Raw genomic sequence first — 24,540 nt, 5'->3', positions numbered from 1 at the left:
ACAAGAGATGGTCAGAGACAAGGACATGATACAAGAGATGGTCAGAGACTATGGTCATGATACAAGAAATGGTCAGAGACTATGGTCATGATACAAGAGATGATCAGAGACTATGGACATGATCACAAGAAATGGTCAGAGACTATGGGCACGATCACAAGAGATGGTCAGGGACTATGGGCATGAAACAAGAGATGGTCAGGGACTATGGGCATGATACAAGAGATGGTCAGAGACTATGGGCATGATACAAGAGATGGTCAGAGACTATGGGCATGATACAAGAGATGGTCAGAGACTATGGGCATAAAAGAGTTGCAGGCAGGCACCTCAAAAGCTGAACCAGGAGGTAGTGATCTTCCTGGGTCTCAATTGAGGTAGTTTTGCTTGGAGTTTTTGAAACACTTTCTATGGACATGATACAAGAAATGGTCAGAGACTATGGACATAATTACAAGAAATGGTCAGAGACTATGGGCATTATCACAAGAAATGGTCAGAGACTATGGATATGATCACAAGAAATGGTCAGAGACTATAGGCATGATACAAGAGATGGTCAGGGACTATGGGCATGATACAAGAGATGGTCAGAGACTATGGTCATGATACAAGAGATGGCCAGAGACTATGGGAATGATACAAGAGATGGCCAGAGACTATGGGCATGATACAAGAGATTGTCAGGGACTATGGGCATGATACTAGAGATGGTCAGAGACTATGGGCATGATACAAGTGATGGTCAGAGACTATGGGCATGATACAAGAGATGGTCAGAGACTATGGGCATGATACAAGAGATGGTCAGAGACTATGGGCATGATACAAGTGATGGTCAGGGACTATGGGCATAAAAGAGTTGCAAGCAGGCACCCCAAAAGCTGAACCAGGAGGTAGCGATCTTCCTGGGTCTCAAGTGAGGTAGTTTTGCTTGGAGTTTTTGAAACACTTTCTTAAACAATTAATATAACACATACAATTGCTAAACAATGCTGTAGCGTTATATAATTAAGTTAAAATGTACTTTTCCATTTTACTGTACAATTGCTTCCTGGAACCATGCCAACCTGAAGGCAATCTGCATACTGTTTCTTTACAGAATGCTCCCGAAATCTTTCCCCTGCTTCTCATGAAGTCAACACAGAGCTAATATGAAATTAAAGGCATTCCCTGCAATAGCAGTTTCATTTTGGTGCATATCTTCAAAGAGTCCTCAAGCTAAAGAAATTCAGAGGCCATTGCTTTTCTTAATACATCACAGTAGGAGGCTCCTCCCACTTAGCAGTCAGTTTGAGAAAGGCAATGGTAAGCCCTACATTAGTTTCCCCAAAACAGAAACAAACAAAAAAAAAAGAATGCGTGATAAAGTATGCTAAGATCTCAATAGTGTAAAATATAGATATAGAAGTATAGATAAAGCTAGCCATACATGGATCTAAATTTGGTCAGTTCCACAGGAATTGGATGAATTCTGATCCATTTATGGCCATTCCGGTTCATGAGAAGTTGATTGATCAGCTTGTTGGTAAATTTTTGCTCATTCACCACATGCAGCCAATCTGCTGCAGTGCTGAACAGTATATTCTGGCATCGGGGGGAGTCCCACAGTCAGAATACAATAGCACAGCGGGGAGGATTTCCTCATCCACATAGAATTTTTGGATGGGGGAATCGGTTCATTTTTTTTTTTTTTTTTTCGTTCAGGTGGCTGGTCAAACGAAAAAAACAAACCATGTATGGCCTGCTTAAAGTGGTAGTAAACTGAGTATTTTTATTTTTACCTACAGGTAAGCTTATAATAAAACTTACCTGTAGGTTAACCACTTGCTTACTGGGCACTTAAACCCCCCTCCTGCCCAGACCAATTTTCAGCTTTCAGCGCTGTCACTAGACAATTGAATGACAATTGCGCGGTCATGCAACACTGGACCCAAATTAAATTTTTATCATTTTTTTTCACACAAATAGAGCTTTCTTTTGGTGGTATTTGATCACCACTGGGGTTTTTATTTTTTGCTAAACAAACAAAAAAAGACGGAAAATTTTGAAAAAAAAAATCATATTTCATAGTTTGTTATAAAATTGTGCAAACAGTTAATTTTTCTCCTTCTTTGATATGCACTGATGAGGCGGCACTGATGGGCACAGATAAGGCGACACTGATAGGCACAGATAAGGCAGCACTGATGGGGACAGATAAGGTAGTACTGATGGCCACTGATAAGATGGCACTGATGGGCACTTATAGGTACCACTGATAGATGGCACTGATGGGCACTGGTAGGTGACACTGATGGGCAGCACTGTTGATGAGGCACTGATTGGTAACACTGATAGCTGGTACTATGGGGACTGATAGGTGGCACTGTGGGCACTGATGTGTGGCACTGGTAGGTGGTGCTGGTGGGCACTGGTAGGCGGCACTGTTTTGCACTGGTAGGTGGCACTGGCAGGTGGCACAGGTGGGCACAGATGACTCTGCAGAGGCTTTCCACAATCGGGACCAATGTCCCTCTGACAGGCTCCGGTGATCTGCTTTTTTTTTTCCCCTCACGCAAACAGCGTGAGGAGAAAAAATAGCCGATTACCGGCTCTGTTTACATCACATGATCAGCTGTCATTGGCTGATCAGCTGATCACATGGTAAGGGGTCGGGATCGACCCCTTACTCCGATCTGTGATCCAGCGAGTCTCATAGACTAGCTGATCACAGAGTGCCCCGCACGTGCCCTGCAGAGGGTGCGCAGGCCGCTCGAGCACGGGAGGATGTCTGTTGACGCCCTCCCAGCAAAGTAGGTCCACGCTGTAGCCATCATTCGGCTATAGCGCGGATCTGAATCGGTTAAATGAATATCTCCTAAACATGCACTCTTTAGGAGATATACTAGTGAGCAGTAGCCTGTGACTTCACAGGTGCATGCGCTCTGAAGGATTGGCGTGCCCCGTTCTTCAGAGCTCTGTGACTCCCGCACGGATATGCAGGAGTGACGTCATCGCGGCTCTGCCAGTCAAGCGGCTGCAACCCGCAAACCCAGAAGGAAGACCGAGTGAAAATGGAAGCCTCTGCAAAGTGACAGTGCGCCACTGGAGGGCTTTGTTTCAAGGTAAGTCTTTCATAATGTGCTAGCATGCATTGCATGCTAGCACATTATGCCTTTACCTTGCAGGGCGAAATCTTTTTTTTTTTAAGTTTACTCCCGCAAAACTGAAGTTATACTTAAAGCACTTGCATTTAAAGTGTATGTATAGCCACAATGTTGTGATTTTTTGGTGGGGAGGGGTTTAAGTTGAGGTGCAGGTAATAAAAAACATTACCTTTGCAGTGGGTTCCACTCTCCACTGCAAGGGTTAACTGAATATCCTACCCAGGGGATGATTAATATGGTGATATACTTACTTTCCTTTGCTCTCCAGGCTGGGTTCATACTGCGTATTGAATGTGGGTTTCCCGGCATCCAATTCGCATGACAAGAAACTGTGACCGGCTCTCAATGGAGCCGGTTCACACATCTCCGGGGCGGCTTGCGGAGCGGATTGCACAGGGGTCCTGTGCCTCTTTGGCTATGTTACAGGTCTGAGTCGTCCCTGAAACAGAGAACAGAAACACACCGAACCCCTGCTGTCAGCCGAATCAAGTGTGAACCAAGCCTAAAGCAGAACTAAACTTTATTAATAAAAACTGCGGGCAGGCAGCTCTTTATTGCAGACATGCTTTGCCTGTTTGAAGTCTTCTATTGAATGCACTCCTTGGCTGTGCTGGAATGACAGACTCCCATGTACATGCGCAGGATAACATCATTCATCGACTTGTAGGCAGCTGTAGTGCAGGGAAGCCTAGTTGGCTGCAAGAGGTAGTGGGTTAGCAAGTGTATATTCTCACTTTCCAGCCTATTTGATATGTTTATGTGTACATATGTTCAGAGCTGTTTGGCCTCTATAATTGTCTGCAGCACCATTTTGGAGAAGCCTGGGGTCCTGATAGGACAAGCAAATCTCGGGAGATTTGGTCGGCCATTTTTGGGTGGATACTTTATATAAGGAAGCCCAGCCACATTTAGTTCAGTTCACGTGTGTGCATAGACAGGGAGAGAGAACCCGCTTGTCAGGGAGAGTTAGGAGAAGATAGGGAGAGTGTTCCGGCCTTTGAGGGATAGCTCAGGGTTCCTACGGAGTCCTGTATCAACAATCCTGGTCAGGTGAAAGACTCCCCATTGATGAAAGACTCTACATTGCAGATAATAAATCCGATGTCCTCACTGTGAGGGAGGGAAAAGCGGATCAGATGCCTATATCCATCTGCTGAAGGAATACCGTTGTCCCAGGTAATGTGTGCGAATAGCAGCCCCTATAGATACGCACCGTGTGTTTGGATTTATACTGTGTCAGTCAGTGGAAAGTGACTATAGTGCTGACGAATACAATTACCGCTTACATCAGAAGTGACTGTACTGTGTATCTGTGCCTCCATGCTTGGAGTGAAACTACGTGCTTTACGGCTGTAAATACTCTTTCTACTACTGTCTCTCCGGTAATAAACGTTGCCTGGTTTAGAAAGTCAGTGATTCCCTCTGTGAAAACGCACCCCCCCCCTTCCCTGCTTACAGACTGGACAATCAAGAGGCTGAATAGCCAGGGAGAAGGTACAGAGGCTGGTGAAGGATTTAACCCTAGCATCGCTGGAATGAGGAGGTGAGTATTTCTTAAGTTTCGTCCCGCTTTAAAGTGGTAGTGAACTATTTTTTTTCAATTTGTACCTACAGGTAGTCTTATAATAAAGCTTATCTGTAGATATAGGGAATATCTTCTAAATGTGCACTGTTTAGGATATATACTCTAGCTGTGCAGCCAGTGACGTCACTGGGGCATGCGCACTGCACTCTGAAAAGGATGCGCATGCGCAGCCCATGAACCCGGAAGGAAGATTGGGTGAAGATGGAAGCCCTGTCAGTGGTAACAGCATGTCGCTGGGGAGCTTTGTTTCAGGCTAAGATTTTGTCTCGCAGGGAGAAGATTTTTTTTTTTTTTTTAAATAAGTCTTTACTACTGCTTTAAGTTGTGAGCAGACCAATGGCAAGCTCACGTAAAATGCTGGACTGCAGGCACCACGTTATATATGATGTCAGAGCTGCGACCGGTTGGGTAGCGAAAGGAGGCGGCTTTGTGGGACTGGTCATGCAGCACGGAGGAAATTCAAAATGTTATAGCTGTCAACAGAGCAAAAGATGAGGGTAAATTTTCCAATAGATACACCTGTAGCCCTTATATGTGTATGATTGCGCTGGATTGAGAGTTTTTTTGTAAAAAAAAAAAAAAAAAAAAAAAAAAAAAGCAGCTCTATGATGAAAATATGGTGTGGGTAGACCTTGATCTGATCTTGGCCGCTACATCTCTGATTGAGACAAAGAGAGACACTCTTAAGCCTCGTACACACGATTGGATTTTCCGTAGTCAAAACCTCTGACTTTTGTCCGAAGGCGTGTGCCTGGATTTTGTCCTGCATACAAACGGCAAGGAATTGTCGGCCAACAAACACTTACGTAGTGACGTACTGCGTGGTTTTGCAGCTCTTTAGCACCACCCTTTGGGCTCCTTCTGCTAATTTCGTGTTAGTCGAGTGTTGATTCGCGCTTTTCATTTAGCGCTTTTCAGTTTGTTTCTGAACAGCCGTTCGTCAACCAGCCATGTTGCGGAATCGGAGGAGATAATATGTTATTTATTATTGGCCTTGGAGTTATTGCTTTTACCCAAGTCCAGTCCAGGAACAGGAGGAGGAGTTCTTGGACCAAAAATTGGTTGCTTTATTAATCGTGACCAATTATGTCATATGCCTTTGCTGCGGGAGCTCCAGGAGAATAATCCGGATGACGGACCCCTGCTTTCACCAACTCTATATTAAGAAGCAGGACACATGCATGAGGCTTTTATTTTATTTTTTGGTTGAAGAATAATGATTTGATTTGTTATATTTTCTATATTTTTGGATGCATAGAATGCACTTTTTGGTTAAGTTCTATTGGCAGATAGCATGTCTAATTTTATTTGTTTTCTTTTTTTAATGCACAAAAAAAAAATTGTGTAGAATAATACTTGGCTATGTGTTTTACTTCAAATGACAGTTTGGGAGTAGGCAGTTACATTTAAAAAATACAATGTAAAATTGAAAAGGGACACCAACATAGTTGTATCTTTGATCTTAAAAACTAATGGTGTTGTGGTAACTTGCCCAAAAAAAAGGCATAATATTATTCTTGATATCACTAGAAAAAAAAAAGCCTTTGAAAATTTGTTTGCAATAACTCCATCAGTATCACCAGCAAAACAGCTTCATTATTATCCCATTAAAGAAGAAGAGAATTGTGCGCTACATTTCGACATTTCATAATTTGCCACGTCATAAATGTTAATTCTCCATTACGAACGCTAGTTTACAAGACCGACCACTTCAAGCTCGTCCTTGCTTCCGAGCATGCGTGTTTGTACTTTGGACTTTTGTCCGACGGACTTGTGTACACACGATCGGAAAATCCGACAACATTTGTCTGCGGAAAATTTTCAAACCTGCCATCCAACATTTGTCTGCAGAAAATCCGACAACAATTGTCCGATGGAGCGTACACACGGTCGGATTTTCCGCCAACAGCCTGTCATCACACATTTCTCGGCAGAAAATCCGATCGTGTGTACGCGGCTTAAGTGCTGTTAGTTGACGCTAGTCTTCGTCAAGCCTTATTTTTTTTTTTACATAACAAACATGTTATAATTACCTGCTCTGTTCAGTGGTTTTGCACAGAGCAGTCCTGATCCTCTTCTTTTTGGGTGCCACACCAGCGATCCTAGCTCCCGCCCCCCCCCCCCCCCCCCCGCTGAGTGCCCAATAGTAAGTTACTTGCTATGGGGGTACTCGCAAGCCCGCTCTCGAGCCGCGCTCCTGTAACTGGACACTGTCCATTCACACACAGAACGCGGCTTAGCCCCGCCACCTGCTATCTCCATCGGATCGTTAGTATAGCGGCTCAGACCGGAGCAGACAGCTTTTTTTTTCGCTCAACCAGGAAAAAGACTAATGGTGTGTACCAGGCTTAAAGCTCACCATAAGCTATGCAATCTTATTGTACAATCTCTGTATCTCCTTCGTATTTACCAAAACTATGTAGTCCATTCAATTTGTACCGAGTCAAGCAGGTATTTTCACTAAATCATTGTCAGCAGATCTAAGTGAGATTGCACAATCAAATTGTATAGTGTATGGCCAGCTTAAAGTGGTCTAAACCTTAACATTTTTTACCATAGCCAGAGCCCTCATTCGATCCAACACTGTGCATGTCTGCAGCTCTTCTCCCCCCTTGCATCAGGGTCTCACTGGATTTGCTGGGGCACCAGGAGACATTGGCTCCCACTGCTGTCAATCAAAACCAATGGCTTGGGAGCGGGGCGGGGCTGAGTCTATTGACACAGCGGGGTTGGGGAGCGAGCTCGCACAAGTGCCCCCATGGGAAGCAGCTTTCCATGGGGGGCACTGGACAGAGAGGAGGGGCCAGGAGTGCTGGCGGGGGACCCGAGGAGAGGAGGTTCGGGCCGCTCACAGAGCGGGTAAGTAGAGAAATGTTTTTTCTTTTTTTTTTTTTTTTCCTTTATAATTACTTTAATATGGAAGCTACTTGGTTGAGTGGTGAAAAGTCTTCAACCCTACGGAACAAGTCAAGTGACTACCTACTGCTAGCTACATAATGAGCTGGTGAAGGAGAACCTTCATGGATATATTTTAAAGGCTAAATTCACCTTTGTAAAAAAAATATTAATAATTCTAAAAATAAATGCACTTTTTTGCAGAGAAAAAAATGTGCATTTATTATTTTTGTAAAGGAGCCTACCGACCATTGGACCCGCAGTCAGTAGATCACGGGTGATGTGTCCGGCTCCTGCAGACACTGCCTACATTGATCATTAGCTTCCAGGGGCATCGGGCAGGTATGGTATATACATAGTTCCATTGGTGCAAGCTGAACCAATGTCATTATGTATAGGATATCCATACCTGGAATTCCTCTTGAAAGTTTCACTCATGAATAATAATCCTGAAACATTCTCCCTTCAGGTCTAACACATGACCTCTGACTTTAACATACTTCATTCTCAGAAACGAATTCCAGCTTTCTTTTGACTCCCGTAAAAGTAAATAATTAAAAAATAACCATTAGGCGTTTAACTAGTTGCCACCCACCCACCGTCAAAAGACATATGACGGCGTTCCAGAACGGCTACTCTTGCGCGCAGCACGGCGATCGTGGCCGCTCAGTGTTTCTAGGACACAGCGCAACCCCAATCTCTGTAAAGAGCCGCGTCTGCGTCTCTTTAACCATGTAATCGGCTGTGTCCAATCAAAGCCTGTCACATGTAAACACAGAGATGCCGGTAATCAGCGCTCCTCGCCTCACACTGACAGAGTGTGTGACGAGGAGAGCCAATCAGCGGCATCTCCACGCAGGGGGACAGCTACACATGTAATCAGGGCACCGATCATCAGTGTTAATTTTAGTCTTATGCCCCGTACACACGATAGGATTTTCCGATGGAAAATGTGTGATAGGACCTTGTCGGAAATTCCGCCAGTGTGTGGGCTCCATCACACATTTTCCATCGGAATTTCCGACACACAAAGTTTGAGAGCAGGATATAAAATTTTCCGACAACAAAATCCGTTGTTGGAAATTCCGATCGTGTGTACACAAATCCGACGCACAAAGTGCCACGCATGCTCAGAATAAATAAAGAGATGAAAGCTATTGGCTACTGCCCCGTTTATAGTCCCGATGTACGTGTTTTACGTCACCGCGTTCAGAAAGATCGGATTTTCCGACAACTTTGTGTGACCGTGTGTATGCAAGACAAGTTTGAGCCAACATCCGTCGGAAAAATTTCCATGGATTTTGTTGTCGGAAAATCCTATCGTGTGTACAGGGCATTAGGATTAAAATGGCATTTTAGTTTTAGTCCCATTTTAGTCTTCTGCAATTGTTTTAGTTTTAGTCGTATTTAGTCGACTGAATCTCCAGTACATTTTAGTCGACTAAAATCTCCAGTACATTTCAGTAATTGCAATTTAGTTTTAGTCATAGTCTTTTGACTAAAATGGCATTTTAGTTTTAGTCTCATTTTAGTCTTAGGACTAAAATGGCTTTTAGTTTTAGTTGTATGTTAGTCATCTCAATTGTGTTAGTTTTAGTCGTATTTTAGTCGGCTAAAATAGTATTCATTTAGTCGTTTTAGTCGACTAAATTAACTTTGCTGATCATCAGTGCCCTGATTACAATATAGTGCCAACAGTGTCACCAATCAGTGCCCACCAGTGGTAGCAATCAGTGCCCACCAATGGCAGCAATCAGTGCCCACCACTGCCCACAAGTGCCACCAATCAGTGCCCATTAGCGATGTCAGTCAGTGCTGGCTATCAGTGCCGCCTATCAGTACTGCCCATCAATGCTCATCACTGCTATCGATCAATGCCCATCAGTGTTGCCCATCAGTGCCACCTATCAGTGCACACCAGTGCCGCCTATTAGTGCCCATCAGTGCCACCTAACAGTGCCCATCAGTGCCGCCTATCAGTACCACATATCAGTGCCAGCTATCAGTGCCCATAAGTGCGGCATATTAGTGCCTCCTCATCAGTGCCACCTCATCAATGCCCACCAGTTCAGTCTATCAGTGCCGCCTCATCAGCGCACATCAGTGAAGGAGAAAAATTACTTTGTTTCTGTCAGTAAATTTTGTAACTAAGTAAAAAAAATGTTTTTTTCAAAATTTTTGGTCTTTTTTTTTTTTTTTTTTTTTAGTAAAAAATAAAAAACCCAGCAGTGATTAAATACCACCAAAAGAAAGGTCTATTTGTGTGAATAAAATTATAAAAAATGTGTTTGGGTACAGTGTAGCACGACCGCGCAATTGTCATTCAAAGTGTGACAGCGCTTAAAGCTGAAAAATGGCTTGGGTAGGAAGGAGGTGTAAGTGCCCAATGGGGATTCCATACAGAGCAACAAGGCTTAGAGAATGCAGCAAGAAGATAGAGACTGTATGATGGGGGACAGACACAAGAATTCCAATAGGAAGCTTTGCTGGTTCATTCATCAACTTATAGGAAGCCAATATACAACCCCCTGCAGTCTACCCAGATCGGAAATATCAGTGTTCAGCAGGCCTGACACGTTACCATCTGATTGTACAATCTTTTTACAATCTCCTTCACCTTTACTAAAGCAGCTCATAGATTGTACAATTCTCTTTCCTCCCACCATGGGTGGAAGGAAAGAAAACAGTTTGATTCCTCCATTGACACAGTCAGTATTGATGGGGGAATCCCTCCCGCTGCGCTATTGTGTTCTGCCAGCGGGGATCACGGGGGAGCTGTCCCAACCAGCAGAATACAATGATTACTGCTAGCAGCTATAGCCACCGGCATTGATCACATGCAAAAAATCTGGCAGGCTGGTTGTACTGAAGTCGATCGATGGATCAACTTCAGTACAACCTGCCTTCTATAGATGGATCGAATTTCAGTTGGTGCCTGCTGAATCGGGCCGAGATACGATCCATCTATGGCCGGCTTAACAGCTATATAGTGTTAAGCCTTATACACACTATTATTTTTTTTTTCAACCCAGCGGGCTGAACGAAAAAAACAAAAAAAAACTGAAGAGCACGGGAGGAGCCGCTGTACTAACGATTTGATGTTAGTACAACGATCTCCCCCGCTGAGCTATTGTGTTTTGACAGGGGGGCACCCCCCTCCAGAACACTCCGGTCAGCGCTATCAGCAGGGCCTGGGACAAGGGGTGGGCAGGAGGGGCAGCTGCCATGGGCGCTATGGTATCATGTGAGGTGTGGGGGGGGGGGGATACCACATGGAGATTGGGGGCAGGGGATTTGTGTTGAGAATGGGAATTTAAGGGCTGCAGGGGGAAAGAATTGTTCTAGGAGGGCAAATTTAGGGAGGTGTGCCAGGAGTGGTGATTTGGGGAGATTTGTGTTGGGAGGGGGGATGGGGGAGGAGGATTTGTGATATCAGAGTAAAAATGGTAGAGGAGAACATTTTTGGGGGGGTATTTGTGCTAGGAGGGGAAATTTGTGGGGGGATTTGTGCTAGGTTTGAGGGATTGAGGGAGGGGAATTTGTGCTGGGTGGGGGGATTTGGAGTGGGGGAGGGGGGACTTAGAGGGGAAATTTGAGGGGTAAAGGATCTGTGCTACGAGGGTGAAATTTCTTTTGGGGGGGGGGGTGGATTTGTGCTGGGGGCATATGGGTGAAGAGAGAGAATTTGAGCTGGGGGGGGGGGCAGAGATTTGTGCTGGGAGGGGGGATTTCAGCTGGGGGGGTGAATTTGTACTGGGAGGAGGGGACATTTATGCTTATAGTGTCTGCAGATTAGTACTTGATTTTTTTGAGCAAGAGGGGATTTTTGCTCATACATCTTGGAGGGGGACACATAATTTGGCATATATATGGAAAGAGAGTAGAGTTGGGATTATAATGGTGCCAACAGATAATGATATGTGTGTTTTATGTGTTTACCTAGGTCAGACAAAATACAAATAACTTGGCATGTTTGCCCTGGGCTCTGGGTCTCAGTGATCGCCGGACCATTTTTGGTTATGCCCCTTCTGTAGGACTGGCTGCCATACACAGAGCCCAAATATCCCCCCCCCCCCCTCCAATATTTAGCACTATTTTGGGTGCGATAGTTTTTAGCGATTTTGTAGACCTACCAGTTTTGATGGTTTCTTTTTACTTTTGTTATGTGTTTTGTGCACCAACTTATTTAAGTGTATTTTTTACTAAATCATACCTCCCAACGTTTTGAGATGGGAATGAGGGACACCTACTAACAAACATATGTAGGCATAGAACACGCCCCCCCAGCCACACCCCCTTAAAGGAGAATTAACCAAAAAAAAAAGGTTAATTAAAGGACTTTTTTTTTACCACTACTATTCTTTTATATTGGCTTTTAAAATGTACAAATGCAGCAATTTAGAAATCGGATGAAAGGTTTAGCACTGGAAAACACTTTTTGAAAGATAAAAAGTGCATTTTATATACAACTATATAGATCAAGCCACAATGAGGGACAAATGAGAGGGACAGAGGGACATTGCTCCAAATCAGGGACAGTCCCTCAAAATCAGGGACAGTTGGGAGCTATGCTAAAGTATAGTATATAACAATATCGCACGTTATGTGACATAAAAATATCAACTACAGCCATTTTATTCTAAGGGGTCTCTGCTTTCAGAAAATATATACAGTATAGTTTTGGGGGTTTTAATCACATTTTCATATACAAAATGTGTATTCTATTATGCGCTCATAAAATAAAAAAGTCTTTGACAGTGAAAGGGTTTAAGGAGATTGTACAAACAGAACAGAGATTGTATCCTGTATGGGTACTTAACCCCTTTATGACAATAATATGCATATATGAGGTTGAAGAGCAGGTGGGCCTTAATGCACAACCACCGCATGTATGTGTCGATGTTCAGTTCTGGCTCCATTAGTGCCCCCAGGACTGTGACCGGTTACCCACAATCGTAAGCCAATAAGACAGGCTCCTGATGACCTCAGCACTGTGCAGCCAATCATACTGCCACGTGATCAGGAGCTGTTCAGGTATCAAGGCCTACCTAAAGTGCCAGTGTAAAGGGGGTGAAGAGTCACTTTCACTTGTCCGTTTAGGAAAAAGTGAAGTGTCCGCTGATCGCTCGCCCCAGCATAGTATACTTCTGGAACTACATTCTGCAACTGCCTTTCCGTTTGCACTGGTCGCATGAGGAAGCAGTTCTGCCCACTAAATGCAACAGGAGTGGATCATTTTTGCTGCGGCATATGATCGACCCCATCAACTGCCTTTGCAGCTTAAGGGGGGACAATAAAAACGGGGTACAACCTTATGTTTTTCAGGCCCCCAAACCAGTCTAAGGGCCGGTTCACACCATGAATTGCATAGAAACACGCTGTGCATTGCTGTGCAATTTAACTGCGATCCAGGTACAGTGCAATTTCAACCTATTCATTGGAATGGGCTGAAATCACGCCGGACCGCACCAAAAGGAAGTCCGCCGTGCCCTAGTTCTGATTACCCCAATAACCCAACACACACCTGCACCATCAGTGTGCGGGTTGCCTGCAAAACCTGTTCCAAAATGCCTTTTAACACCGTAAAAGGTTACCGCACTGTCACCATATACAGTATATGTAGCGGGTTGCTGTGCAAAAAAATGCACAGCACCCAGATTGCATGGTACTGCTGTACCATGCAATGTCGTGCAGGCAAACTCACCGAGTTTGCGGCCTGCATTTGGAATGTTGTAAAAGTGATTGTAAATCCTGCAGGTTGTTTTGCATAGAATGCATAAAGGTAAAAAAAAAAAAAAAAACACCTGTGTGTTGTTCCCCTCACAGCCCAATACTCACCGGAGCCCCCTCTCGATCCAGTGACGTGCACGAGAGCCTTGGCTGTCTTGGGACTCCCTCTTTACTCATTGGCTGAGAGAGTAGCGGGAGCCATTGGCTCCCACTGCTGTCAATCACAGCCAGTGAGATAAGGAGAGAGAGTGGGGGCGGGGCCAAGTTGAGAGCTCTGTGTCTTATGGACGTATAGAGCAAAGCGGCTTGCTATGGGGGCACTGGTCAAGGGGGAGAAGCTAGGAGCACCAGCGGGAGTCTCGAAAAGGAGGAGGATTGGGGCTGCTCTATGCAAAACCACTGCACAGGGCAGGTAAGTACATGTTTTTGTTTTTTTTAAAGCCGAGCCTTTAACACCACTTTAAGTTAACAATGACATGGGCTGTAGCTCACAAGTGCAGTGCATTTTAAACGCGGTGCAGGAAATTAGCACGAAACACAGGTTTCCCGCACCTTGTTCTAATGCAGGGGCGGCCGTCCATTAAGGGCGCATGAGTGCCAGCGGGGGGGGGGCTGTTTTTTGAAGCACCGATTAGAGCCAGAGGCTCTAATAGGCTTCAATATAGGGTGGGTTTGGGTCGCAGAGAGTGTGCTCCGATTCCACCCAGGTGTGTTACAACAGCGAATGAATATTCCCAGTTGTAACACTGACCCTCCTCTCGGCCAATCAGGAAGCGGGTTTTGACACCAGTCCCCCGATTGGCTGGAAGGACAGGCGATCCTATTGGACGCCTAGGAGGTGGAACGGAGGAGCTGAAAGCCGCCATGGATAAGAGGACATGGAGCCGCTGCCTCGCGCAGCCTGCCACCCACCACAATGAGGTAAACCACCAGCCGCCACTGTTCTGATGTGAACTGGCCCTAAAAAAAAAGGCCTAAGCAAGCCCTAAAAATAAAGCAATAGATACACCAACAAACACTTGGGGCTCCTTTACACTAGTGGTTTGGGGGAGGGGCGTTAAAACCATGTTGTTGAACTTACCACGCCCCTCCCCCCCCCCCTTTAGCTGCAGAGGACAGGGGTGTACATATGCTCTGGCTGCGATGATTTGAAACTGCAGCAGCAAGTCATACCCCTTGACACATTTGTTCAATACTGCCGCTGAACCTGAGCCATTTAAGTGACTGAGGCTGCACTGCTACCATCCCACAACCATGTACAATGCACATGGTTGCAGCATGGTAGTGCAGAATTTAGGGGGTTAAAACACCTCTGAAAAGCGATCCCAGCTCAGATTGCTTTTCAGAGGACTTACACGCCTTGCCACTAGTGTAAACAAATCCTTGGGCGTGGTTGGGAAAGGTTACATAATTGAAATATGATAAGAGAAAATATCTTTTTTCCATATTTTCAAATGACATACTGCATAATTTTCTAAGATTCAAATGTCATGTGGGCGGGGCTTCCAGGACCAGTACACCTCTCTCCCAAAACAACATAAAGGATTATAAAATCAAGCTGCTACTACTACAACTTTGTTTGCAACAGTTTTCACCAATACTGTACAGAGATCTTCGACATTTATGTAAATGTGTTGTGCTGCAATCAGAAGGGGGTTGTAGGTGGTGGTCATGTCAAAGGGGGTTGTAGGTGGTGGCTATGTCAAAGGGGGTTGCAGGTGCTGGTCATGTCAAAGGGGGTTGAAGGTGGTGGTCATGTCAAAGGGGGTTGAAGGTGGTGGTCATGTCAAAGGGGGTTGCAGGTGGTGGTCATGTCAAAGGGGGTTGCAGGTGGTGGTCATGTCAAAGGGGGTTGCAGGTGGTGGTCATGTCAAAGGGGGTTGCAGGTGATGGTCATGTCAAAGGGGGTTGCAGGTGGTGGTCATGTCAAAGGGGGTTGCAGGTGGTGGTCATGTCAAAGGGGGTTGCAGGTGGTGGTCATGTCAAAGGGGGTTGCAGGTTGTGGTCATGTCAAAGGGGGTTGCAGGTGGTGGTCATGTCAAAGGGGGTTGCAGGTGGTGGTCATGTCAAAGGGGGTTGCAGGTGGTGGTCATGTCAAAGGGGGTTGCAGGTGGTGGTCATGTCAAAGGGGGTTGTAGGTGGTGGCTATGTCAAAGGGGGTTGCAGGTGCTGGTCATGTCAAAGGGGGTTGAAGGTGGTGGTCATGTCAAAGGGGGTTGAAGGTGGTGGTCATGTCAAAGGGGGTTGCAGGTGGTGGTCATGTCAAAGGGGGTTGCAGGTGGTGGTCATGTCAAAGGGGGTTGCAGGTGGTGGTCATGTCAAAGGGGGTTGCAGGTGATGGTCATGTCAAAGGGGGTTGCAGGTGGTGGTCATGTCAAAGGGGGTTGCAGGTGGTGGTCATGTCAAAGGGGGTTGCAGGTGGTGGTCATGTCAAAGGGGGTTGCAGGTTGTGGTCATGTCAAAGGGGGTTGCAGGTGGTGGTCATGTCAAAGGGGGTTGCAGGTGGTGGTCATGTCAAAGGGGGTTGCAGGTGGTGGTCATGTCAAAGGGGGTTGCAGGTGGTGGTCATGTCAAAGGGGGTTGCAGGTGGTGGTCATGTCAAAGGGGGTTGCAGGTGGTGGTCATGTCAAAGGGGGTTGCAGGTGGTGGTCATGTCAAAGGGGGTTGCAGGTGGTGGTCATGTCAAAGGGGGTTGCAGGTGGTGGTCATGTCAAAGGGGGTTGCAGGTGGTGGTCATGTCAAAGGGGGTTGCAGGTGGTGGTCATGTCAAAGGGGGTTGCAGGTGGTGGTCATGTCAAAGGGGTTTGCAGGTGGTGGTCATGTCAAAGGGGTTTGCAGGTGGTGGTCATGTCAAAGGGGTTTGCAGGTGGTGGTCATGTCAAAGGGGTTTGCAGGTGGTGGTCATGTCAAAGGGGTTTGCAGGTGGTGGTCATGTCAAAGGGGTTTGCAGGTGGTGGTCATGTCAAAGGGGTTTGCAGGTGGTGGTCATGTCAAAGGGGTTTGCAGGTGGTGGTCATGTCAAATGGGTTTGCAGGTGGTGGTCATGTCAAAGGGGGTTGCAGGTGGTGGTCATGTCAAAGGGGGTTGAAGGTGGTGGTCATGTCAAATGGGTTCGAAGGTGGTGGTCATGTCAAAGGGGGTTGTACTAGGTGGTGATCATGTCAAAAGGGGTGGTAGGTGGTGATCATGTCAAAGGGGGTGGTAGGTGATGATCATGTCATCTGTCACAGTGTGGGGGAGATTTACTAAAACTGGACCAGCTGTGCACAGTAAGGATGAGCTCCGGCGTGTTCGCGCACTCCACGTGCAGAGCCCGCCAGGAAGTCGGTACTGCCCTGTGCTAATCACAGGCAGTGAGACATTTCCCGATCTCTGCAGCCGTGCATCGGGACAATGTCTCACTGCCTGTGATTAGCGCAGCGCCGTGCCGACCTCCTGGCGGGCTCTGCACGTGGAGTGCGCAAACACGGCGGAGCTCATCCTTAGTGCACAGTAACCAACCATCTTCTAACTTCAGCTTGTTTTATTGTTAGACAACAAAAACCTGGAAGCTGATTGGTTTCTATGCACAGCTGTAGCAGATTTTGCCCCCTTCAGTTTTAGTAAATCTCCCCCCCCCCCCGTGATATGAATTGCATTGTTATATAGGAGATGAGAAGAAGACACGCTTTCGTCGTATGATACTTACAGCTCCAGCACTGCACAGGGCTCGTCTCTGGGGCTGCAGGAAAAGCACAGAACAAATCATTAGTCACCAGTTAATACTTCCCTGTTAATACAAAGTCATTAGCGTGTTTGCTTCCTTACCATTCCCGGCAGGTGATCACTTATCATGCAGGTAGGGATCACATAGCAGACTTCAGTGCCTGCAAGGGGGTACCCTTGGCATTGAAGGTATAAGCACTGTCACAGCAAAAGCGAGGGGGGGGGGGGGGGGGAGTGTACAGGAACTAGATAGTGATCCTGAAACAGGTTCTGGAGGGCGGTGCTGCTGACAGTAAGAAGTCAGCACCACCCGGACTTGCCGAAATCTTACCTGTATTACCTCCCAACCCCACCCCCTACAGCGACCTTCACATACCAGTGACAAACACAACCGCACAACAATCCCTTGTCTGCGACACAACACAGCCTGACTTCTAGGCACACTATTGAGTCACACCGCCACTGCTTCTGTGTGACACAAGGACGGCGCAGGCATTTAAACGGCAGCTGAACACATTGTAAAATCATTTACAAGGTTACTACTGCTGAGCCTCCAGCTAAATGAATCGGACTGAATGATAAAAGCTGAACGAAATGTGAAAAAAAAAAAATGAGATTTACAATAAAGTCTTTATTGGCAGCTAGTGACAGTTGCAAGGACAGCACTTCAAAATCAGGGACTGTCCTTGGAAGATCAGAAACAGCTGAACAGATTTGTTCTGTTAACATAGTTGTGAAGCCTCACATATACCCATTGAAGTGACTGGCCTCAGGTGATACACAGAGATGAAACAAATCTCCCTACATACGTTGTACCTGTTTATCAGCTGTCTTCTATTTTCTACATCTGTTCAAAGCGCAGAATATTTAGGGCTCCATTCACACCAAATGCCTTTTTTAATGCTTTTTGCAGAAATGCAGGGCATTTTTTTTTTTCTTAACATGGGTTCACATCAATGCTTTTTTGTGCCTCTGCATTTTTGGAAAGGGTCAGTGACTTTTTTAACCACTTGCTGACCGCTGCACGCCGATGTACGTCCTAAGTTTGGTGGCGGATATCGTTGTTATGGCAGCAACTAGCTGCCATAACCCGGTATCCCCGTTTTCGTGCGGCAGTCGGCTTTCAGATAGTAGTGGACTCTGTGGCGGATTCGCCACAAGATCACTTTTATCGGTGGCGGGAGAGGGCCCCCCAATCCCGCCGCGATCCGGTGCCCTCTGCCGCTTACCGGAGCCGTCGGTAGCGGCGGAGGCGATCACGTCCTTTCCCTAGCTGTGCCTGGAGACGAGTAAGGCTAAGATGGCACCCACTCGTCTCCATGACACTGCAGGGCGGAAGCGACGTTAAAACGTCACTTCCGCCCATACATCTTAAAGGCACATTTTTCTCAATGTCATTTTTTTAAATGACTTTTTTTTTGTATTGCATTTTAGTGTAAATATGAGATCTGAGGTCTTTTTGACCCCAGATCTCATATTTAAGAGGTCCTGTCATGCTTTTTTCTATTACAAGGGATGTTTACATTCTTTGTAATAGGAATAAAAGTGACACATTTTTTTTTAAAACGGTGTAAAAATAAATAAAATCATGTAAAATAAATAATAACAATACATTTTTTTTTTTTTTAAACCCCCCCGTCCCGACAAGCTCGTGCGCAGAAGCGAACGCATACGTGAGTAGCTCTCGCATATGAAAACGGTGGTCAAACCACACATGTGAGGTATCGCCGCAATCGTTAGAGTGAGAGCAATAATTCTAACCCTAGACCTCCTCTGTAACGTAAAACATGCAACCTGTATAATTTTTTAAACGTCGCCTATGGAGATTTTTGAAAAGTTTGACACCATTCCACGAGCGGGCGCAATTTTGAAGCGCGACATGTTGGGTATCAATTTACTCTGCGTAACATTATCTTTCACAATAAAAAAAAAAATTGGGTTAACTTTACTGTTGTCTTATTTTTTTTATTCAAAAAAGTGAATTTTTTCCAAAAAAAGTGCGCTTGTAAGACCGCTGCGCAAATACAGTGTGAAAAAAAGTATTGCAATGACCGCCATTTTATTCTCTAGGGTGTTAGAAAAAAAACAATATATAATGTTTGGGGGTTCTAACTTCTAAGTAATTTTCTAGCAAAAAAACCTGTTTTAAACATGTAAACACCTAAATTCCAAAACGAGGCTGGTCTTTAAGTGGTTAAATGCATAATGGTGCTTTTTTTGGTTTAATAGATGGAGAAGCTTCAGAAAAGCATGTAGTGCGTTTTTATCGATTTTGCCACGTTTTACATTTTTAAATCTGCCCGACAACAAATCCCCCCCCCCCCCAAAAAAAAGCATAAAAACTGAAAATTGCAGCAAAATCATGGTAAAAAAAAAAAAAAAAAAAAAAAAAACACACAGAAAGCACAGATGTGAATTGAGCCTCAAAGTTTGTCAGAAAAAAAAAAAAAAAGCAGAGAGCTGAAGTTACACTCTGCAGAGCTCAGTGAGGAGAGCTCTGAGAGCTGATTAGAGCACACAGAATCAGCTGAGGCTGTCAATCAGCTTGAGATCCCTCCCCTGTCACCATTCTTCTCTTGGTGTCAGGAAAACTTGTCAGAAATAATTCATGCTGATAGCAGAGGAATGAAGCGGCAGACAAAAATGACACTTAGTGCTCTCAATTGAGACAAGTACACGCTACTGTCTAGAAGAGGGATATGCTTTGTTCATATTTCATGTCTGAGGTTTACAACCACTTTAAGCATGCCTGGGAAAACATTTTGCTATATCTGTTAAATTATAAGTACCAGTGCTCCTAAATTCATATTGTGAACTGGCAATGCAGCCCTGAAATCCCAAAACAGTTCTTGCCCTGCCTAGTTTGCCTCTAAACTTCAGAACACCTCCCCTATATTATAGAAGTCAGAAGATGAGAGGTAATTTGTAGTCCTGACTTCCCGTCCTAGGGTGGCAATGCTGCTCCTCCGTAGATGCAGTACAATCAGGGCAAAGGCAGAAAGGGCAGCCTACCCTGGCACTGTCCTGCTGGTGGCACAGTTGAGGCGAGACCCTCTTTCTTTGTATTGCCCAGAAATGTCCTGATCTCTTAAACTGGTTACACTGGGACAGGGTAACTCTGCATAACCAGCGGCATTCCACCCGCATAGCCAGTATGACAGTTGGTAGACCCCAGAACCTGGCCATCATGGAGCTCTGGTGATTACACAGGGAGAGTGGCATTCTTTCAGTGCAATGAGCCTTGGTTCACACTGCCGCGACTTAAGAGTTCAAAGTCGCATGACAAGTCGCACCTCATTAGCGGCAATGGAACCGTTCTAATAGGAGCGACTTGAGTCGCTCCGATTTAGAAAAAGGTTCCTGCACTACTTTTGGTGCAACTTCAATATGACTTGCATGGACTTCTGTTAAAGAAGTTGTATGCAAGCCGCGACAAAGTTGCGCCGGCATGTCAGATTCAAAGTTGAGCCTCAGGGATGAGCTCAGGCGTGTTCAAATCCTAGTCTGAACCCATCTGAGCTACCCCGCCGTGAAGCCATCACTGAACAAAACCAATGGTGAGCTGCCAAGGCAATCCCCGCCCTGCGGCTGCATGTACAGTACACCTACCAGGATCCCTCAGGTGGGTTCGGACTAGGATCTGGACCAGCTTGAGCTCACCCCTATGCAGGGATTCTCAACCAGGGTTCCTTCAGAGGTTGTTAGGGGTTCCCTGAGCTGTGGCTGATTGACCTCCCATCTTATGGTGCCTTCATGGTTCCATGTCAAACAGCACTTGGGAGAACCAGTGATATGACACCAATGTACATTTCTTCCTTCTTTCCGCCAATGTAAATGGCATTCCTCCCACTGCCCCCTGAAAAGTTAATTTTGGCAGAGGTTCCCCAAGACCTGGAAATTATTTCATAGGTTCCTCTAGGGTAACAGTTGAGAAAAGCTGCCCCTATGTGCGATTTTTTTTTTTTTTTTTGCATAGAGTAAAGGGGGGGGGTTATAATACCGGTAAGGTTTATTTTTGCTATCTTTTTCCCATTGGGGATATTCACCCTCACTTCCCGTCCCATAGCCAAAACAGGAAGTGAGAGGAAATCCCTGGAAATTAAGGGAATCTCTTGGGGCCAACCAAAAATTTGGGCTTTTCTTTTACTTTCACTTACAATGATAATGATTAACAGTACAAATAGAGAGAGCAAATCTTAACAGGGGCACAGGCGGCAAAAAAACTGACAGGGGTTCTAAGCCCTCAAAGGTTTGTCTTAAGTTATACTTTGAAGCAGATCTTCACCAGTTTCCATAACATCCTCCCACCTTTCTCTATCACACATCCCAGGAGGCAGTGCACCTGATCCCTCGCATGCGCAGACACGTTATGGGTCTGTGCCAACTCTAAGGTCTCATAGACCTGGCATTGACTCACAGCATGTCTACGCATGTGCCAGATCTCATTTCAATAACTTTGACTGTAAGAAATGAATGCTGGGTTCCGTGAACTAGTATGTACATTGTATTTGTACAGGGATGTGTTTTTTTTTTTTTTTTTTTTTTGTTTTTTGGTTTTTTTTTGGGGGGGGGCAGCTGGGGGGAAGTTCTTCCATAAGGATGAAAACTACGTTTGTAGCTTTCATTCATGAATTATTTTTAGGTATATATTTTATTATTTTTTAAACAACATTTTAGCCCCTTTTTATGGTTTGAATGTAACATTTTTAAAGGAGATGTATGGGGTACATTAAAAAAACCTTCATACTCACCTCTGTGCTGCAGCATTGGTGTGATGCTGCAGCTGTCCTCAATCACCTGATCGCTCAGTTCTCTGCTTGGGGAGGAGCACTAGACAGGAGTGGGGGCAGATACAGCTGGCTTCGAATATCAAAAACTTGGTGAGAGCCGAAGCCAGCTGTCAATGAAGCAGCTGAGTGGATCCTGACAATCTTGTCGGGATCCTTCTAGAGCCTGGAGCAGCTCTGTGATGCACCTGATATAGTGGGCAATAGCCCACTTTTGGCGGACTAAGGCTGGGTTCACACTAGTCCGGTGCAAATTGCAGCTTCGGTTTCCCTGCGTAGATAAAAAATGATTCATTCGGCGGTTCCTCTCCGTTGTAGCTGCGGATCAGCTGACCAGGGAGAGGGGGGGAGGTGTAGGAGGAGGGGGAGAGAATTCCTGTTCACAACAGAACACATCTGCAAATCAGATGCGTTCCCATTGAGGATTTTGTGCATGAAATTTGCACTGAACTGCCTAGAAAACGCACACATTTTTTTGTGCAATGCAGAGTGCGGATGCAACGCACATATGTGAACCAGACCCACTGAAATGAACATATTTTCAAATGTTCTGCGAATTGGATGTGGTGTAAGCCGCTTCCAATTGGCATATGTGTGAACTCAGCCTCAAGGTTACAGGAGAGAAAAACTAAATGCACTCCAGTGTGATCCAGAAGAGAAGTATTGCCAAACGTCACTTTTAAATTTGCATTTGTTCGCACTTGTAGTGCCAAATTTAGAGTGATTGTAAAGGATCGTTTTCTATTTTTTAAAAATAACAAACATGTCATACTTACCTCCACTGTGCAGCTCGTTTTGCACAGAGTGGCCCCGAACATCCTCTTCTGGGGTCCCTTGGAGGCTCTCGAGGCTCCTCCCTACATCAGATAACTCCCTAGGAGAAGCGCTCTCCCGAGGGGGTTACCTTGCGGGTGTGCTCCCGAGTCCAGCCTTTGCGTCCACGGACACGATTGCTGGATACGGCCCCGCCCCCCAGCACCCGCGTCATTGGATTTGATTGACAGTAGCGGGAGTCAATGGCTGTGCTGCTATCAATCTATCCAATCGAGAGCCGGGACCCTGTGGAGAGAGGGACAGCGCATCCCCGCCAAGGAGATGAAGGGGCTCAGGTAAGTAATACGGGGGGGGGGGGGGGGCGGTGACTGCCAGTTGTTTTTTCACCTTAATGCATAGGATGCATTAAAGAGGAGTTCCACCCGAAGTCCAGTAAAAAAAAAAAAAAAAAAAAAAATTAAAAGTCAGCAGCTACAAATACTGCAGCTGCTGACTTTTAATTGGACACTTACCTGTCCCAGGGTCCGGCGATGCGGGGGATTGAAGCCCGGCTCGTCTCCCCCTCCGTTCAGCGGCGCCGGCATTGCAGCAACGCCGCGCGCCGTGATTGGCCGCTCAGTCACCTGGGACCTGTAATGGGTCCCAGATGATTGACAGGAGGGAGGGAGCAGAGCTGAGCCCTTCCTGTGCCGAGGGGGAAGTGATGTCACCAGCCCAGGCACTGGAAGAGGCAGACTACGAGGGACCACCTAGCAACAGGCATTTAGAGGTAAGTAAAAAAAAAAAAAATATCCAAATGTTTTTTTGTATTTTTTTTTTTAATTTTTCATGTAGTTTTTTTTTTTTTTGGGTGGAACCCCACTTTAAGGAAAAAACACAAGGGTTTACAACCCCTTTAAGAGAAACTGCTTTGTGCAATAACATTATTAAAGTGTCTTTCTGAAAGAGACATATAACAAACTAAAATTTTTAGTTAAACTGATTATGTTTTTTAACACTAGAATTTTAGTAAATCATTATTGTTGGAAAGGAAGTGTTACTGGCAAGAACACAAGTGAAAATAAAATAAAATAAAAAAAGCCTAAAAACAAATGAATGCAGCCAACACAGCCTTTTCAATGCAGAGGAACCCTTAAAATAATTTTCTGGTCTCAGGGAACCCCTGCTATAAATGACTATATCTGCAACTCATGATACATTAGTGTGATTGTCATTGGGAAGAATGCTTCTTATGCCCCGTACACATTAGCGGATCTTGGGTGGTTTTTCCGACAGAATTCCACTCAAGCTTGGCTTGCATACACACGGTCACACAAAAGTTCTCTGAACTTTCGACCATTAAGAACTAGACTTCCATGGAACCTTGGTTAAGAAACCCTGCCCTAGTTGGTTGATTTTTTTAGGTTTGGAATATTTTTTTGCCCAGCTGAGTGGTCAAATATTTTTAAAACAGAGGGGAAGCAAATGGTACTCATTTTATTTTAACATATTCCTAATTCTGTACATAACTAGGTCATGACATGTGACTGCCTGTGTATTTGAGATGTGTTGTCACATCAAAACCGGAAAAAACATTCTCTTGCACCACTGGCAGAACTTTTAATCTCTCCTCCTTTATTAATTGTAATACACAATTTTTGGTGTACGTTATCACTTGTGATAAATGTCAAATTCAGTATGTTGGCCGCACAACACGACGCTTGAAAGATCGATTATATGATCATTTGTATGACATTGAAAAAGATAAGTTAACCAATGTGGCCAAGCACTGGATTTCTGTACACCAAAAAGATGTATCTAGTCTTTTCATTCAAGGAGTTGAGAAGATAGTCACACCTGTCAGAGGAGGGGACAGATTCCATTTATTTTGCAGACGAGAGTTTTTTTTGGATTTTTTCTTTGAACACTAGAATCC

General features: G+C 45.2%; 1 protein-coding gene across 9 annotated transcripts in view; it reads right to left on the bottom strand.

Annotated features, from left to right (window-relative positions):
* EPB41L1 (erythrocyte membrane protein band 4.1 like 1) overlaps nt 1-24,540 on the bottom strand; it is a 223,362-nt gene that overhangs the window by 94,120 nt on the left and 104,702 nt on the right. For 8 of the 9 annotated variants that reach the window (XM_073606505.1, XM_073606503.1, XM_073606506.1 and 5 more), the window contains exon 2: nt 17,048-17,080. The gene's annotated coding sequence lies outside the window, so the exon portion shown is untranslated. Of the gene's footprint in view, nt 1-17,047; nt 17,081-17,166; nt 17,297-24,540 lie in introns of those variants that run through there. The other variant, XM_073606504.1, reaches the window with a different exon arrangement.

Source organism: Aquarana catesbeiana, linkage group LG12 (genome assembly GCF_042186555.1).
Source record: "Aquarana catesbeiana isolate 2022-GZ linkage group LG12, ASM4218655v1, whole genome shotgun sequence".
In the NCBI taxonomy this organism is placed as follows: Eukaryota; Metazoa; Chordata; class Amphibia; order Anura; family Ranidae; genus Aquarana; species Aquarana catesbeiana.
This window is presented reverse-complemented; position numbering and strand designations above follow the sequence as displayed.